Source organism: Podarcis bocagei (genome assembly GCF_964188305.1).
Source record: "Podarcis bocagei genome assembly, chromosome: 10".
Taxonomy (NCBI): Eukaryota; Metazoa; Chordata; class Lepidosauria; order Squamata; family Lacertidae; genus Podarcis; species Podarcis bocagei.
In genome coordinates this window covers 37,694,793-37,711,476 of record NC_138135.1, presented here as the reverse complement: position 1 = coordinate 37,711,476, position 16,684 = coordinate 37,694,793, and the positions used below count along the sequence as shown (strand labels likewise).

General features: G+C 43.4%; 1 protein-coding gene and 1 long non-coding RNA gene across 11 annotated transcripts in view; one reads left to right on the top strand and one right to left on the bottom strand.

Annotated features, from left to right (window-relative positions):
• LOC308595513 overlaps window positions 1–10,169 on the top strand; it is a 28,529-nt gene extending 18,360 nt beyond the window's left edge. The window contains exon 3 of the long non-coding RNA XR_014012073.1: window positions 9,758–10,169. This is a non-coding gene — a long non-coding RNA (uncharacterized lncRNA). The remainder of the gene's footprint in view (window positions 1–9,757) is intronic.
• The window catches only part of ANKS1B (ankyrin repeat and sterile alpha motif domain containing 1B), a 337,482-nt gene that overhangs the window by 141,833 nt on the left and 178,965 nt on the right, over window positions 1–16,684 (bottom strand). The gene's annotated exons all lie outside the window — the stretch shown is intronic.

The following is a 16,684-nucleotide window of genomic DNA, read 5'->3' as shown; positions in this document are numbered from 1 at the left end:
AAATGCAGCTCTTTTTCAAAGGGTAGTTCATGCATTCTACTATGAGTGAGACACTGATGAAACTAAGACTGATCCAAATGTTCCAACCCACCAAATTTCTCAGCATTTAAGGGTTCAGAAGGGAAGCTCTCACAAAGATTAGGAAGGGAGAGCATATATTTGGCTGGGTGAGGTGACAGCAGTACTATTCCTCCCCCCAAATAATGTCCTGGGAATGATATCCAATCTCCAAAGTGTGCGAGAACAGTGGTACTGGCAGGGGCTGAGCCGAGCCACTGCAGTGCTTATCAGGAATGAGGGTTAGGAGTATCTCAGCAATAAATAAATAAATAAATAAAAACCGGTGTCAATAAAGTTGACACCAAAACAGCGCATGTCTAGTGATCATAGCAACTCTTCGCAGCATGTCTTGCCCCAATGAGACACTGAAGGTCTCTTTATTCCCACCTCCCTCTAAGGCTCCTCCTCTCCAGGGTTTTTCCCAAGGAGTCGCAAACTGTTTCTGCACACAACCAATCTCTGCTCAGTTCTTTTCATTTATCTGCATGTTATGGGATACTGGGCTTGGGGAGGAGCTGGATGCAGCAGGAGTGGGAGACTCCCTGGATTCTTCAACAGCCTGCCTCATCTCTGTATTCTGGACAACTCTCTGCCACAGCCTCTTCCTGCTCACTAAACCCTGTTCCCTCTTCAGCTTCTGACACCTTCTTTCCAGCAGTGGAGGAAGGGTCTCGCGCACCTGGGGTAGTGTGCCCAGGTGCGGGGAAAACCGCCCATAGGGGTGGGGCACGGTGCCCATAGGGGCGTGGGGCATGGGGCGCAATGCCCAAAGGAACGGCACAGGGCGCATGCCATCCCGTGCCATCCCTATGGGTGCCACAGCGCACCCCGTCCCTATGGACATCGCATGCCCCATGCCGTCCCTATGGGTGCCGTGGCACACCCTGTCCCTATGGATGCCCCATGCCATGCCATCCCTATGGGCACTGCAGTGCACCCTTTCCCTCTGGACACTGCACACCCCGCCCTGTGCTCATCTGTGCCTATGGGCGCCACACACTACAGGGCGCACGGCACCCATAGGGATGGCACGGGCACCCATACGGGACAAGACGAGGCACACGGTGCCCATAGGGATGGGCACACAGCGGGGCCTCAGCCGCCCTACAGCTGGGGGGGGGAGGCAGCGGGCAGACAGTGTGGAGTCTGCAGTCGGCGAGAAGCACGGCTCATTCACACTGCAGACCCCGCGGTGATGAGTGCTACCCACCATTTTGTTACCCCCCGTCAGGGTGACATCCGGGGTGGGTCGCATGCCCTGCACCCCCCTTCGTACTCCCCTGCTCCTCTCCCTAGTCCAGTGTTTCCCAACCTTTTTTGGGCAAAGGCACACTTGTTTGATGAAAAAAATCTCGAGGCACACCACCATTACAGCCCCGTGACGTCAGCGCGCAGCGTCACGCCGGGAGGGATGCACGAAAGTGTAAGTTTCAAATTTTTTCCCTCCCCCTTGCCGGGGAACCTCCAAGCTTTGGGGGTGGGGGGGAGGAGGCAGCAAAGCGAGGCAGGAAGGAGAGCGCGGCTTGGCTGGGTGAGCTTTGGCAGGGGCAGGGAATGAGAGCCGCGAGGCGGGCGCTGCGGACGGAGGCGCTGCCCGCCGAGCTCACAGGCAGCCAGGCAGGCAGACGGCGAGAGCCCCGCGCTGGGCGGCCTCTCCTCGCCGCTGCCACCCCGCCTCTCACCGCCCGACTCGCCCGCCTCCCTCCAGGCAACATCTCGCGGCACACCAGGCAACATCTCGCGGCACACTAGTGTGCCGCGGAACAGTGGTTGGGAAACACTGCCCTAGTCCTCTCCCTCTGCCCACTCTACATCTCCCCCCCCACCAATCCCTTGGGGGTTCTTCAGTTGGCACCTCCCACCACTCCTCTGTATTCAGCCAGCCCAAGGCATTGCTTTAAAGAGGCAGAAAAAAAGTGTTAATGGGAGAAGCCCCCTTGTAATTTAAACTTGACACTTTAAAGTAGTACTGCCACCATCAACCCAAATGTCATCTGATCTTTTCTCCACTCTCTGAATTTCCCACCCACACCTTTGCTGGGAAGAAAGGTCTGATGGAGAAGTGGGAGGCAACCTTTGTGCAGCTCTAGATGAAACACCAAGAGATTTACATACGTACATGTGTGAATCATTCACCAGTTACCTGAATTGTAGCACAGTACATTCACTAAATGAAGAGCCCTGCTATTATTAGCTTATGTATGGGTGATACATACATGGCTGCAAGCTAATAGACATAGATGAAAACATGCTAAAGAAAAAACATATCCCATTTTACATTTGGGGCTCTTACAGCAACTTTCCATGCTTTATGTAAAGCAATTTTATATTATTTTCTATCTATTCTTTGTGTAACCTTCAATATGCAGGAAAGTGGGCTGAAAATTGAGCAAGCAAACAAATGTGTGAGGAGGTGGAGAGAAAGTTAAAGCTATTCCCTTAACCTGCTGGGACAATCTGCCATTTAGTCCTTGCCCTCCCAGAACACTGCTCACCAGCAACTACCCATTATGTGGTCTTGTGAATATCTGCATATTTCCCCCCCAAAGCAGATTGTTTGGTGGGGGGAAAGCAGAGTAACTCCAAAGGCTGAAGACAGAAATGAGACATCTGAATTACTTATGAAACTGAAGGCCCATAAGAAGTAGACTACTTTTGATATTTGGCATAATCATTGCTCCTTAATTTTGCCAACAACATTACTCCCAGAAAAGATACCCATTGTAATTAAGGATCTAGAACAGGAAGCCTGAAGCAATTAAATAGTGCATAGGCATCACTTTCTGAAAATGAGCAAAGATTTGATGAGCAATAAGTGAGAGTGCAAATGCAAGTTAAAGCCTGATCTCTGTGTGAAATCTGCAGCATCTCATGGGCCTCGGAGGAAGACAACAGTCTCCCCACCCCACCCCAAAAAAAGAACGTTAGAGAATAATGTGCACTGCTCAGCAGAAAACTCCAAATACCGTTATGCATTTAAAAAAGAGCATGACTTCGATTATAGCTGTATTAAAACCCTTGGAGCTGCATTGTCAGCACAGAGCTAGGGTGGGATGGGAAACTGGAAGAAATGAAGGTACTTTCTATTGATTGGGAAATTCTGGTTTTGTTGATCTCATAGAAATGCAGAGTTTGAAAGGGACCACAAGGGTCATCTAGTGCAACCCCCTGCAATGCAGGAATCTTTCTGCCCATTGTGGGGCTCGAACCCATGATCCTGAAATTAAGAGTCTCATGCTGAGCTATCCCAGGGAGTCCCTACTTTTTCATTTGAACCAGAAGTAGCAGCAAGGCTACAGGGCTACAATGTCTGTAAAAACAGAAATGGCTGCACATCAGAGCCAACTCAGAATCACTCTTTTCATTCATGTCCTTGCAAAGGAAGCACATGGATATAATGTAAATTTATTTTGGTTTTCCAAAATATTTCATTTAAAGAAATATTTAATTCATATTTTTGTAAATATAGTTATAAAAAGGCAAAAAGTATGGGTGGGGGAAAGGAACTAAGGGTAGAAATCTAAAGCTAAAGAAAAGGGAGGAATAACAAAAGGAACGTAGGGCTAGGGAAAAGCCCTTCAGATATTTGAAGATGGGTATTATATGTCCTCACAGCCTCATCTTATCCAGGATAAACCCAACTCCTTCAACCATTCCTCATAAGGCATGGTTTCCAGACTCTTGATCACTGTGGCCACCCTCCTCTGCACATGTTCCAGCTTATCAATATCCTTCTTAGAGAGTGGTGCCCAGAACTAGATACAGTACTCCAGGTGGGGTATGACCAAGGCAGAATAGATTGGTACTATCAATTCCCTTGGTCAGCACACTATACTTCTGTTGATGCAGCCTTGAATAGCATTACCCCCTCTTTTTTTTACACGGTTGATTCATGTTAAGCTTGTGGTTTACTAAGACCCCCAGTTCCTTTTCACATGTACTACTCGCAATCCAGGCATCTCTCACCTTATATTTGCACAGCTCGTTATTCATGCCTAAGTATAGAACCTTACATTTGTTCCCATTTTGTTTGTTCTCAAATCTGGCAAGGTCATCTTGATTCCTGATTCTGTCTTCTGCAGCATTAGCTATCCCTCACAGTTTGGTGTCATCTGCAAATTTGATGAGCTCCCCCTCAATTCCTTTATTCAAGTTGTTTATAAAGACATTTAATAACAATGGGCCCAGAACAGAACCCTGTGACACTCCACTTGTCCCTTTTTTCTAGGGTAATGAGGAGCCATTAGTGAGCACTCTTTGGGTTCAGTCAGCCAACGAGTTACGAATCCACACAACAGTTACCGCATCCAGCCCACATTCTACCAGCTTCTCCACAAGAAGATCATGGAGGAATTTGTCAAAAGGCTTACTGATAACAAGAAACCCTATGTCCACAGCATTCCCCTGATCCCCCAAGCTTGAAACAGTATATATAAAAAAAGAAATGAAATTTGTCTGGCATGACTTGTTTTTGAGAAACCCATGCTGGGTCTTAGTAATCACAACATCATTTTCTAAGTGCTCACAGCAGCAGTGGAGCAAGCCAAATGGGCGCCTGGGGTGGCACGCGTGCCCTGCGCCCAGGGGCAGGGCCAGCTGCCCGCGGGCCGGGGTGAGCCAGGGCAGGTCTGCCTGCCTCCTCTCATTCAGCCGCCCTACAGCTGAGGGGGAGGTGGTGGGCAGACCGTTTGGGGCAGGCCCCACAATGAGTTCCGACTGGCATTTTGTCACCCCCTCAGTGGTGACACCCGGGGCGACCTGCCCCCCACCCCCCCTTCCTCCATCTCTGGCTCACAGACTGACCATTTGCTGGTCTTTAAACAGTACAGCAGCACTGTAGGACAAAACCAAGAAAAAGCAGCTCTCATGTGCTAGTGAAATGTTTAAAAGCCAACTCACCCCGCTTGACATATTAAGTCATGAAATAGCGCAATATATTTAATGGTTGGAAAACTGTGTATTATTTATGATCACACTGTAAAGTAAATTAGCAACATATCTTATTCAGTAATAGAAACTATATTTCTTTATCAGTGTGTGAAGCCATGTTGGGCTGTTCCAGCCCTGAATCTTGATAGTTTCTGTTTTTCACAATGAAAGATGCTGTTTGCTGGCTGTTTCTCTGAAAAGTAGCACTTCGCTAGGGAGAGGAAAAACCCATTTTACTGCAATATTGTGACCTTTGTCTCACCTCTCTTTCATCCCAAGTGAAGAGGGAGGTACTGCACTGCACAACATCTACTTTAAAGTGGCCATTATCACTTTGAAAGAAGCAATTTGCAGCGTGAACATCTTTTGGCAAATATTTTACTGAGGTTGAGGTACCATGCTATGTATCACACCACTATGACCCACCTTCTTTAAAGGAGGCTATCCAGAGCAATTCAATCCTTGGAGGTGATCTGCATGCAACACACAGCATAATCCCTCCCCTCTTTTGGAAAGCACTGCAGATTGTCACCATTCACACAGCCATCCCAGTTTCTGATTTGATCCCCAAATGTCCTGCTTTTCCTTAGGATGTCCCTATTTTCAATGGATAAATGTTCAAGGGTATGGAGTTGTCTAACACCTGAGCCATCTGAAGGCAATCCTGTACAGTGCTACCTCGGGTTAAGTACTTAATTCGTTCCGGAGGTCCGTTCTTAACCTGAAACTGTTCTTAACCTGAAGCACCACTTTAGCTAATGGGGCCTCCTGCTGCTGCTGCACTGCCGGAGCACAATTTCTGTTCTCATCCTGAAGCAAAGTGCATAACCTGAAGCACAATTTCTGGGTTAGCAGAGTCTGTAACCTGAAGCGATGTAACCTGAAGCGTATGTAACCTGAGGTACCACTGTATGGGGAAGTTTTTTAAAATGTTTAATGTTTAACTGTTTTTTTATATATGTTGGAAGCTGCCCAGAACGGCTGGGGCAACCCAATAAGATGTGTGGGGTATAAATAGTAAAATTATCATTATGGAATGGGATGTCCCTATTTTCATCAGAGAAATGTTGGAAGGTATGTTCACATGCCTGCTGAAAGATCTCCAAAATGGAGGCCTTCTTTTCAAATGGTGTGTCCCCCCTCCCCCCCAAAAAAAAACACGGGAAAAGGAGATCCTACACTATGCAGAGTATCCATTCTAGGCCTGGAATAAGGTCCTTGTAATTTTGTTCATAAAGGCAAAAAAAGAAAAGAAAAACACATTTACTAGATTAGATTAGAAAAGGAAGGGAAAATGTGTTTTTCAGCTCTTCTTTCAATTGACTCTTTTTAACGTAGATTAGTCAGGCAATATATCAAATACATCCCTTGTACATTAAAATTAGCAAATGGCCAGGAATGTTCATGTTTCACTGTGATTGCAAGAGCACTGCTCTAATGCTTTTCTATTAATGTTATTATTGAATGAAAACCTTGTGCTTTGCTTTAACATTTGGATGATTTCTCTAAATCAGGCATAGGCAAACTCGGCCCTCCGGATGTTTTGGGACTACAATTCCCATCATCCCTGACCACTGGTCCTCTTAGCTAGGGATCATGGGAGTTGCAGTCCCAAAACATCTGGAGGGCCGAGTTTGCCTATGCCTGATCTAAATCCTAATGTTAGTGTAGAAGAAATTATTTGACCAGACGCATGGATGTACTAGGCACCCTTCTCAGCTGTGTGCCCAATGTGATGGCACCACTCACGCTGCCCTAAATCCGCCTCTGCTGGCACTCCTGCCAGTATGCCCATGCAGTGCCAACATCCCTGTTTCCTCACCCCTCCCAGAAAATGGTAGTGATTCCATTGTCAATAAGTCAGTCACCAACCATGAACGATATAAAATGTTTCTATCACAGCTAGCTATGATAAAAAAGTAACTTTAATAACTAGCACCTGAGGGTTTTCTCCGCCACCGCAGCTCACCAGCTATTCTTTTGCATCGTATCTTTTAGGCGGAAAGCAGGGGCTGTCTTTGTTTCTGTCTGTCTTGAGAGACAATGGAGTGTGCCTCCAGGGATGGAGAATCACAGCACCTGCTGAGCCTGCAAAGACCAGTGACTTGTCACTGCTGCCTCCCACATTGTTTTTGCTGTGTTAGCAGCACCAAAATGACCTCTATGGGGTGCCAGCCTGGGCAGTGTGTACAGAGGTCCTGGGCTGCCCAGATAATGATTCTCTCCTCTCAGTGTTGCTGGTGTGGTCCAAAGGAAACCAGAGCAATATAGTTTTGGCACCAGTTTGACTGCAGGAGTTAGTGGCAGGAGGCGGACAAAAATACATGGGGTAAAATGCTTTAAATAAACAAATAAGCTGATTTATTAAAACCATTTTCTATATGGCATGTCATACCCTCATTGTAGTATTTGGGATGTGCTATCCAGGAACGACAGCTCATTAATCCAGGGTATATAATTCAGTAAAATATTAAAAACTGGTTTCTTGCTTGCCATTTTTATTACTTTGAAAATGACTTCATTTATCTACTGCCTCTCATTTGGCTCAATCTAGTGTTATAACCCATTGGACCAAACTGTTCTATGTCACTTTCTCCTTCAAGCCCTTCAAACCCAACAAGACACCTTGGTCCAAAGGTGCAAAACCTTGAATTATTTATGAAATTTTGTTACAGTAACAAAATGATGCAGTATGTGCCACTACACTGGTGCCTGAACCCAGCAAGATTATGGATAAATACACACTGAAATGCTGGAAATTTTTCATGAGGATTTTTAAAATACAAAATTTGCAAATTGCTGCAGAAATGGGAACTGAATCGAAGATTGGAAAAAAGAGAAACCAAGATAACTGAAACTGAAATAGATTTCCATCCCTAGTAACAGTATTACAAAAGATTAGAGATATTAAAATGCCAAGCATTATAGAACTGCATGGAAGACACCACATTTTCTTATCAGAACATAACAGCACAAATTATGCTAAAGAAGGTGATTACAGAATGGAAGTCTTGTGTGCTCTGAGAAATATCCCACTTTTTGTTCTATAGGCAGTTGGTTTATTCCATTCATTCTTTAGTTATACCAGGAGACCAGCCAGATACTTGAATCTTAAAAAACAGACTGCAGGAAATGTCAATTAAAGTGTTCCCTAATACTTATTTGAATAATCTATGTAGAAATGTTACATTCTTGGGATCCCCAATGCTTACTGGAAACAATTTCAACTGCATGATTCTTCTCCCACCCTTAAAAAAATATAAGAGCAATTGATTAAAGGTTGCCATTTTTCTTTTCTTAAAAAAAATAATGTTCCAGCAATTTATTTCACACAGGAAGAGGGCTGTGTTTTGTTTCTCCTTTCCTATTCAGCAGCTGGGGGGCTCACTTAGCTGGCTCACTCCTGTTACTGTGGTAACAAGACGACTGCTGTGATGCGATCTCATGTGCTTCATGCGTAAGAGGTTCTCAACCTTTGTCACAGCAAGGATCCCTGAAGCAATAGGGCTTTTTGTTTTTTAAAAAATAATTGATTAAAAATATTAAAACACAGTATTTTATCTTACACTACTAAGAAATGTATTAGTACAGAATATATAAAGTAGCCACTACGCAAACTCATTCACATATTGTCAGGGAACTGCCATCGGAGCTAGAGGCAGAGCGAAGGCTCCAAAGGGATGCAGGAGAGGGTCCCAGTAGGGAGAGAGGCAGCCCATCTGCTGGGGAAGGAAATCAGCGTAACACCAGTGGAGAAGGGGGGCAGGTGGGGGAATCGGGGAGGAGGCTCCAAGACTCTTCGCTGGAGACCAGCGAAGAGAGTATGGGTATTCCGCTGCCCACACCCTCCCTGCGCAGAAGACTTCCGCACAGGGAGAGTAGGAGGAGACTTGGCATCAAACAACTTTTATGCTGGAAAAGGTTTAGGAAACGCCCACTGACGGATTCTGCCAGCGACTGAGACAGTCACGATGTTGGAGGCTGCTCAGTCACAAAGGGTTAACCAGGTAACCTAGCCAGGAGTGGCGGCAACTTACGCACGAGCAACCCCTAAACCCATTACACATATGTTCCAAGTTCATTTAAAACACACACACACAGTTTCTAAAATAGGTCAACATATGAATTTGTTTCCTATTTCTTTAGGGCTAAACTGCATGCTATATACTGGGAGCATCATCACTGATTTCCTGACTATTTTCCTTTTTACTAAACACAGCCACTGGGTGGGGACAGCTAATTTGACTAGGAATATGATGCAGAGATGTTGTTGTTTACCCTTTCCTCTGCACTATTTTGCCAAGCTTTATCATGTAAACACACACATTTACTCCATGGATTGAGGAAATGCAGATATGATACATGTGGAATAACAATTTAGAGCAAGAAGATGGTGTGCCTACAAAGAACTAAGCTTCCCCATTCCCTTCCTTCCCCCACCACTTTTTAATTAGATTAGCACACGCATTCCACCAGTAGCATTTAGTTTTTAAAAAGGTAAGATCATTCACAGATCTCCTGGCATGATGTGTGGTTTAATGCTTTGGGACTCATTGTAGGCGGCGTACTCATCACAGCAGGTTCAAGATTATTCGCCTCCAACAATAAGCAAGCAAAGTGCACCAGGCCATTTATCATCTGGAACACTGGGTGGGAAATTTACAGTAGTAGAAATTAAAGATTTCTCCCATGGCTTTGTATGACACAAGTCTTTAAAAATAAATCATACCTGTTCTTTCTAATTGTGTACTATCCTAATTTAATCCAGGACCTGAACTGTTGAGAAAATGGAAGAAGACACTTGTGCTGCTAGACATCTTGACCTGCTATTCCACAATTCAACTAAATTATCAATGAAACAAGCTGCCATCAAGGTCAATGATTTTATTTGTTTAGATAGCATGACTCATGCTGAGGACTCAGGGCAACTAGTAAATTAGACTGTTCAGAAACTGGGGGATATATAGCAGCAAAGCTGTGAGAGAGGATGCCTGGAATCATGTTCCACAAGTCAACAAGACTAACATCAGAACAGCAACCAGAAAAAGGGAGATGCACCAAAAAAACAGGCTGAATGTTGCCGGCAAAAGTAATAAGATGCTATGGTTATAATTCCCTCCCCCGGATGCATTTCACTGATTCAGGGGAATCTATAAAACTCTTGACAAATACATGAAATAATCGCATAAGATAAAAATAACACAGTATGAAACTGCCAAGAAATAAAATGTTACTCCACATAATAACCCTAAAAAGAATTTTGAAGGGCAAGAAAGACAAACAGCTACACAATAAATATATGGTACTTGAAAATTTAAAAAAAGGCTGCAATATATATATATATATATATATATATATATATATATATATATATATATATATATATATATTTATTAAATAATACTAACACAGAGACTGCATTTAATAAGCCAGTTTAAAACATACCACCATTGGTAACAAACTTATCAGTATTAAGGGTCATGCTTTTAAAATCAGAACTGTACAGCACAGGCAGAGTAAAACAAGGTCATCATCAGAGCTGGCTGAAAAATCCCCCAGTATAAAAGAATTCTGCAAAGAATTTTGAAATTCAGTGGATTCCATTCATCTTGGCTGGCAGATTATTTTAACTGATTAACTTCCATCTCACATGAATCAGAGGAAGGAATTCCTACAGAAGGTAATGATATAATAATGACAAAGATACCATACTGAAATCCCGAACAAGGAAATGCTTGCCTCTCTAGGGGAACACATTTCCTACCACATATTACATTTTCTGCCAGCAATTATCTGGGTTACAGTCAACAGTGCTTGGAACAGTCAGCCTTGGCATTAATGCTGAAATCCCTGAGAGCATTGTACCACAGCACCAACTTCAAAATCAGCATGAAAAGCCTAGCTAGAGACACAGCAGGCCTCCCCAGGTCTTACATCTACGAGGAATTTGTATTCTGAGTCAGATGAAGAGTTGCCAACTGACAAGAAAATATTGCTTGGCGTTCTTTTGTTCTTCTAACAGCAGCTTTATCTGCAGAAATTGTCAGGAGAAACTTAGCATAGAGAAAAGCATTATCACTAGTCAATGACTTTAGATCAAGTTGTTGTTCCAAGCAAAAAATGAAAGGATGCTTAAAATGTTAGGAAACTTGGACTTAGCAACTGGCCATCCTTGCCCAATGTTTCCATGCCAGTGTTGCCATGAATATCACAATCCTCATTTGACATTGCCCTTGAACCATCTGTGCAACCACAGCAAGATTTCAGTGTGATATGCCTAGGACTGGCATGAAAATCTCATTAAGAAATAAATGCGAATAACTGATGTTTTATTTACTGCTGACCTCACAATAAATAACACAAAATATTATGGGAGGAAGAAAGTAAATCTAACCACCACTATATCTCTAGGTAGCTACTGGACACATCTTCATTGGTGCTGTAAGATTACAAACTAGTAAAACCCTAAAGAAAGGCTCCCTCAAAGTGTGATATATAAGGCATCAAAGTTCTCACAAGAGACAATGTATTACAAAAAATTAAAACATTTACTAGTTCCAAGACTGCCATTTATTATCAGAATGATTCATTGGAGGTTTGTCCTGCTGAAGCCCAATGCAAGGTAAAGTGTTGGTTAAGAGTATCACATGGTTCATTTTTTCCACTACCATGAGGCTGAGGTTGTCCACATACTCTACATTTAAGGTCTTGAGATCAGGGATGAATATATAACATATCTGTGATGGTTAAGGAGGAGACATAACTCACTAGCGATCTTAAGATTGGTCTTTTTGGTACAGAGGTCTACCTGGTATACGGGAGATGTGGCAATCCAGTTTTACAGCCTAGCTATTTAATTATAAGAGATCACTTGAATTATTTTGATCTCTGCTAGCTTATCACAAAATAAGTTGAATAATACATGCTGAAAATATTTTCCTGCTTCATCTGCTATTTAAAAAATTGTAATATCACATGTGGAACGTGAGTGGTGCTGTGGATTAAACCACAGAGCCTAGGACTTGCTGATCAGAAGGTCGGCGGTTCGAATCCCCATGACGGGGTGAGCTCCCGTTGCTCGGTCCCTGCTCCTGCCAACCTAGCAGTTCGAAAGCACATCAAAGTGCAAGTAGATAAATAGGTACCGCTCCGGCGGGAAGGTAAACAGCGTTTCCGTGAGCTGCTCTGGTTCGCCAGAAGTGGCTTAGTCATGCTGGCCACATGACCCGGAAGCTGTACACCGGCTCCATCAGCCAATAAAGCGAGATGAGCGCTGCAACCCCAGAGTCGGTCACAACTGGACCTAACGATCAGGGGTCCCTTTACCTTTAATATCACATGCACACCCGCAGCAGGGGCTGTTGCCCCCACCCCAGTTGAACCATAAACCCCTGATTTATATATTTCATTTTAAAAATTAGCAAATTTCTAGCATTTGTCAAATCTGAGATATGAGGCAAAATGTACAAGCACTATTTTTCTCATTTGTTCTGTGGAAAACTAGCCTGCTCTCACCTTTCAGTGTTTCAGCCAAGGAATGAAGTCATCGCAATGACTGACATTTAGGAAATCCAATGTAGTCAGTTAGACAAAGAGAAGGTTAGAGTAAAGCACCTATTATCTAGATTCTTGGGTTGCTTTTAAGTCCTTTCCTGCTGTCTCCCTGGGTGAAGAAATTGCTGCCCCATAGCAAAACAACAACAACTAGGCACCCATAATTTGAGTGTACCTGTGATTAGGGAGTAGTGTATCAACTCAAAAACAAAAGATGGAAGCAAAGACAAGAACTCATTACAGTATATCTCATACGAAAAAAATGTTATTTCCTTCCGAATTTGTACATATTTTTCTTAAAAAACACTGTAAATGACAATACAAATAAAGTCAATCATTATTTTAAGTATATTGCAGAGGGCAGGACTGTGGCTAAGAGTGTGTAGGTTACACCAGCCCTGTAAAATCACCCAGTGTTGCTAGTTATGCTTATTTATGCATTTACTTTGCCATCCTCTGGGAAATATTTCTGTGGAATATCTGCCTAACCTGCCTCGCAGGCTTGCTGTATGGATTCAACGAGGAGGAGGAGGAGGAGAGCCATGTATGTCACATTGAACTCCTTAGATAAAAGGTAGATAGAAATTAATTAATTAATTAATTAATTAATTATAATATATTTATTGCCCTTATTCTCTGCTTATAGTTTTCCTGTTTGGCTTCTGTGGGACTTGAGAGACCCTAATTTCTTCTTATGTTCTTATGCTCTTAAGGATCTCACATGTCAAAGGAAGAATCTATTCCTTAACACGTCCGTCCAAAGCAGATGATTAATTTGTGTCCCACATGTTATTAATCTCTGTCCCTCATGTTATTACAGACTAATTAAGTTTGTTCATACTTGTTAATTATTCTGGAAAATGTATTAGGGGGTTTCAAAAGTGATTTAATTAAGTCTAATACTCAAAAAAAAGGCAGAACCGAGAACGTTATTAGTTGGTGGAGTCATGTCACTTTGTTAATTTCCCTCCCTGCCCTTTAGTCTCTCTTTGGTGAAAGAGCCCCAGCAGAGATTTAAAATCACAAAATATGCAGCAATGCAAAGCATGGAAATATAGGCTGTTAAAACTTTAAAATACCCCCTTCTAAGCTGCTTCCGAAGCTCCCCTCGTTCCTTAGCACAGAAAGAGACTAGTAGGTTAAAATGGTTTACTTATAAACTCTTCAAAGGTCAGATTTATGTGCTTTTCCATAAAACAGCAAAAAAAAGACAGGCAGCAAAACCTAGATTCATTTCAAAGTGGTAAATGCTTCTATATTATTTGTATAGAAACACAAAGATGGCTTGCTAAAGCAATGTGGTCCAATCTTGGAGCATCTGGCTTAGATAGACTTACTGGTTGGGTCCACATGGTAGAAGGAGAATGAGAGAACAAAGAGTTTGGTAGCCCTTCCTCTCAAGGTGAGGGTGTGTGACCTAGCTAAGCCTGGCAGGACAGCTTACTCTATGGTCTTAACCCCTTCATGCATTAATTAGAGTTAAACATGTTGGTTTTTAAGAGGCTGGATATGTTGCCTCCTCACACAAACACCTTATTCTACATTGTCACTCATTGAGAAGCACTTTTGTACCACACCCTTGAGGCTTTGAGGGATGGAGTGGTACGGGATGGGTGTGATCCTCTGACAGCAAAGTATATGCAGGGGAGGGGGCAAATAGGGATTGCTTCAGTTCAGGGCTACAGGGAACCCATGTGGTCCTCTGCTCCTTCTCTTTCTCACCAGCAGCATGCAGTTCAGCCTTCTGCTGCTCTCCTTCTGCAACTGCCATTGCTGCTGAGCAGAGCACTGGTTTGTTCAAACAGCCATCCCAGTATTCAGTGTTCAAACAGCCATCCCAGTGTTCAAACAGCCATCCCAGTGTGCAAAGGAAAGCCAGCTAGCTGGGTTGTATGCCAAGCAGATACACTGCCATGTCTCCCTTTCCCACTCTGGCAAATATGCACATGCAACAATACTTTTTCAGAAGTGAAGCATGGGGTGATTTCCAGTTCTAGACATCTTTTCCTGCTTTTGCTCCTTTCTTAATTCATTCTTGCTACTACAGCAAGTGGTGGCAGCACTCCTATGCCCCCACAATGGATCTTTATTTGGTTGATATATAGCATCCTCCCAGGGGCATTTTTTAGGAGAAAAATGGTTGCCCCTCTCAGCAATGCAGCTTCATATGGCCACCTGAAGAAAATACAGTGAAAGTGAGCACTGTATTTTTCTGTGTATAACATGTCCCTGTGTATTTTTGGGAGACTGGGGGGAGATTTTGGGGGGGAGATTGCCCAGAGTTATTGAGCATGTTTTGAGGGGGAATGGCTGATAATCACCCACCCACCTGGCCTACGCTGCAACTAGCACACGGCGCCAAAGCCACCTATTGTCTGTCCCCAACCCTGCAGAAACTGCCAATCGCCCGCCCAATTGCTGCAGCGACAGCAAATCAACACCAGCTCTTGCCGCAGCAACCAATAACACGCCCAATCACTGCTGACAATCTCTAGCTCGTGGCAGCAAACAGTCCCATGCCCCCCCTATACACTATCCGTGTATAAGATGACCCCCAATTTTAAACATAATTTTAAAATAAAAAAACCTTGTCTTATACATGGAAAAGTATGGTAAATGGTAAGGCTTACATTAATACCGCTCTTCTTCTCATGCAGTAATTTACAGTAGATATGCATGCAAACAGTCCTAAATTTATCCATGTATCCTTTCCTTAAAACACCTTTGACAAATCCAACCCTGAAGATTCACTTTGTAATTATCAAAATACATTTTTATCTGCCTCATATAAATTCTTTGTCCCTGAGATCCCAATAACATTTACAGCATTTTTTGATCTTCCTACTTCATTCTTTGTGATGAAAACTCAAAATAGAACCCATAGATCCACTGAAGAGAACGTGGAGAAAGTTCTATGTACAGGCATTGCCACTGGTAGTTGAAAGGATCCTATGGCATTTCAGAACAACCCCCTTGTCCATTTTTTTTTGTTTGAACTCTGCCAGGTGACATACTTCTCTTTCTATTCCTTTTAACCTTGAAATACATTTAAGAACTTTTCCCATTTCCTTTTATATCAACACATTTTATTATACTTTTTGCATTTTTATTCTCTCATGCTTCTTGATGTTCTTACACTATTTTTTGTTCCCTTTCATGCTGTACAGTCAGTCCTCCTCCCCAATTTAATTTATTTTTCACTTCCATCTCTTCAAATAATTCTCAGCTAGGCCTGAAATGAACTGCCTTCTCCCCTTCAAAATTCACAGGTGGTGAAATTGAGGGATATTTGGTCACTAGTGGGGGACCATTTTGAAAGCTTTCAGGGGTAAAAGGAAAAGGACCCCTGGACGGTTAAGTCCAGTCAAAGGCCAAGGGAGCCTCCGTTTGTCTAGAGACAGCTTTCTGAGTCATGTGGCCAGCATGACTAAACAATTTCTGGCGCAACAGAAGAACCATGACGGAAACCAGAGCACACAGAAACACTGTTTACCTTTCCGTCGCAACAGTATCTGTTTATCTACTTGCACTGGCATGCTTTTGAACTGCTAGGTTGGCAGGTGCTGGGACAGAGCAACAGGAGCTCACCCCGTTGTGGGGATTCAAACTGCCAACCTTCTGATCGGCAAGTCCAAGAGGCTCTGTGGTTTAGTACACAGCACCACCCGCTGTGTAATGTACTTGCAATGGGTGGGGCAAGCAGCAGCAGTTTCTCCTTTATGTTTCACCATGACGTTTACTTTTTCCACCACATGAGTCAGCAGTGGCATAACTCCTTTAAGCGGTCAGCAAACTCCATCCCCAAATGTCCCTGAAATGATATTGTGTCATGAGTCGTGATGTAGGGGCATTTGGGGAGGAGGGGAGGATGAATTCCTGCCACTGAGGGGAACTCCATCACCACAACTACAAGGCAGCAGCAAAAATAATTGATGGCATGGAAGAGCGAGCAGAAAGAAACTCCTTGCTTTCTACCAGTGGCAAGTGCCGCTCCCAACACTTTTTGAACATTATTGCTGTCCCCAAAGTCTCCTGTCCCAGTTACAAGTCATAAAACTTTGAGTTCAGCTTTAATTCCCATTATAATCATCTAGGTTATCTCATATGTACCATAACCACTCAGTTCTGCATTCTCAAAGCG